The following is a 3,115-nucleotide window of genomic DNA, read 5'->3' as shown; positions in this document are numbered from 1 at the left end:
TGAGTCTTGTTTCGTGGCCATAACTTAAAAGCTGTGAACATTGTGTCTGCCTGAATCGACAACTAAATGCCAATCTGCTCCCAGGACATAAAAATTTACGGACTAATCCTAACTAAGATTGGGCCGGTGCATGGAGGGTTTCGTGACAGTGGAACAGTGTTTTGCAAGCAAGAGGGGACAGTGCCACTGCCTTGCCTGCTGCCTCCACTGCAGCACATAAGCCATGGTGCAGGCAAAATGTGGGTGGGGATGGGGAGGAATGGGGGAGTGTCTGGGGGAAGAGGTGGAATGGTGGGAAGAATGGGGCAGGTAGCAGCAGCCGCCACTTGTACCGACAAATAAACGAAGAAAAGCAAACAGTTCACATGGGACTGTCTCTAGTTTCTCACCCACCTACACTTAAGTGTGTGTGCAGGCCCCTGAGGAGTTCACAGAGGACCAACCACTCACATAGGTATCTAGGCAAAATTGAAACTGCTCCCTCAAGTCTCCCACATGGCCCTTGGATTTGGAGGCCTTCTGGGCGTGCCTCTCACAGACACACCACACAACACCTGGAGTATTGTGGCCAGTTCTGGTCGCCACATCTCAAAAAAGACATAGTGGAAATGGAAAAGGTGCAAAAGAGAGCGACTAAGATGATGACGGGGCTGGGGCACCTTCCTTATGAGGAAAGGCTATGGCGTTTGGGCCTCTTCAGCCTAGAAAAGAGATGCCTGAGGGGGGACATGATTGAGACATACAAAATTATGCAGGGGATGGACAGAGTGGATAGGGAGATGCTCTTTACGCTCTCACATAATACCAGAACCAGGGGACATCCACTAAAATTGAGTGTTGGGAGAGTTAGGACAGACAAAAGAAAATATTTCTTTACTCAGCGTGTGGTCGGTCTGTGGAACTCTTTGCCACAGGATGTGGTGATGGCGACTGGCCTGGATGCCTTTAAAAGGGGATTGGACAAGTTTCTGGAGGAAAAATCCATTACGGGTTGCAAGCCATGATGCGTATGTGCGACCTCCTGATTTTAGAAATGGGCTATGTCAGAATGCCAGATGCAAGGGAAGGCACCAGGATGAGGTCTCTTGTTATCTGGTGTGCTCCCTGGGGCATTTGGTGGGCCACTGTGAGATACAGGAAGCTGGACTAGATGGGCCAATGGCCTGATCCAGTGGGGCTGTTCTTATGTTCTTATGTCTCATTGCGAAAGTTTTTGGTATAATCCTACCCTCAACATCCTGTTCTTTAAAACCAGTTTCTGTAGCCCCTTCTCTCCCAACGCTCTTTCCTCAATCACTGCCCAGAACTGCATTGATGATGGAGTTTCTGCTTCTCCATTCTCTGGGTTCAACCACCAGCTTGTTTTCTGTGTGCGCCCTGTTTAGCCAGGCTTTTCTGTTGTTTTTTTAATTGCTTATTTTCCAATACACTCAGCCATGATTGCATGCAGCTTGGGAATGCTACATACTCACTGGATGAATCACCTAAGTGCACTACATTTTTATTATATTTTCAATTTCCATGTTGCCTTTTAGTGGGGACGTCGTATCAAAACCCTTGCATCAAATCTGTTTTTTTTCTAGACACTGAGTGGTACGTTACTCCCATGGTGGGTACTAATTCCACCTCTGATTATTAGAACTGAGATATGTAAATAACAGATCATACTTAAAGGGCAAGTACCCACTCTTTCCCCAAAACCAACCAGCGAGGCAGGAGCATCTGCAACATGCGCCAACACAGATAAGTACCATCCGAACCAAATGACTGCAAATAGTGGAGCCCAATTTAGAACACTTACAGGCAGCAAGGACCATGAAGTGTAATGGTGATTGATGATGCTTATAGGATTCTGCACGGATCCAGCTGTGACACTGGCTTGTGCCCCCAAGAGGCAGTGAATTTTGAGTGGTTTTTGCATTTCGGTTTTCTTTGGGAGAGAAGCCTTTGGGAAGGGAAGTGGGGGCAGTGAGGCCACACTCACAGACCTTGTTCCCAGCATCAGAGCACCGTGCATCCAACGGATGTAGTTATGGACATCCATGCAATCCAGAACCCTGTGCAATCTGTGTTCCAGACCGCACAGAAGTTGGGCTACATGTTGAGCTGTAAAGCCCAACACGGAGCTTCTCAAGTCTGTGCCAGTAAAATAGCCAGTGCAGACTTGAGAAGCCCCATTGCGACACTTGGGGCTTTCATTGGGGGAAGGGGACAAAAGTCACCTTCCCCCAGGGAGGCCTCCAGCGCCTTCCCTATGCCTGCAGGATACAGCTGTGGCCTCCAAGCACCCGGAAGCATAGGACTGGCCTTTGAGAGCCCAATCCTATGCGTGTCTACTCAGAAGTAAGTCCCATTAGAGTCAATGGGGCTTACTCCCAGGAAAGAGTGGATAGGATTGGGCTGTTAGTCTTTTTTAATTTAGACTTTGTCCCTTAAACTAAACTTAAACTCACAGAATTGTGTGTGAATTGAGGCCATTTACTGTCCTCCCCAGGAAATTATTTTAAATGTATGAAATTAATACCAGAAGAGTACTGTGTGCAACCTCTGGTTTCTAGAGGTAGCCTATCTCTAGGTGCCAGATGCAAGGGAGTGATAAGAGGACACAGGTATCATGTTGCCTTGAGTGCTCTCAAAGGTGTCTGGTGAGCCACTGTGAGATATAGGAAGCTGGACTAGATGGGTCCTTGGCCTGATTTAGCAAGGCTCTTCTTACATTCTTATGATGAGTAGAATGTGGCTACTCTTCTACCTATCTGTGCTTTTTTAATCATTAATGAATTGTGGATACATGTGGTATAATATTTATTCAGTGATACTGTCATGAGTGATTTTTAGATGTTTGATTTTTGAATGTTAGCTCAATATAGGTGTGTGTACTCGCGCACACGTATGCAGGAAATAACATGGCTTGAGACAGGCTGAGAGAATCTGACACTGGTGAAGGCAATTTGAGGCTCTCCAGTGGCAAGCAATTACCTGGGCCCTGGGAATTTTAAATGGCCTTTGGCTCAAGAAATGGAGACCCAGGTATCCCAGACCTATCAGTTCTACCAATTTTCGGGGCCAGAAACAGTCAAAGACAAGAATGGAGGAAGGCAACAAGAGATGGCCA

This window comes from Tiliqua scincoides, chromosome 4 (assembly GCF_035046505.1).
Source record: "Tiliqua scincoides isolate rTilSci1 chromosome 4, rTilSci1.hap2, whole genome shotgun sequence".
NCBI lineage: Eukaryota > Metazoa > Chordata > Lepidosauria > Squamata > Scincidae > Tiliqua > Tiliqua scincoides.
This window is presented reverse-complemented; position numbering follows the sequence as displayed.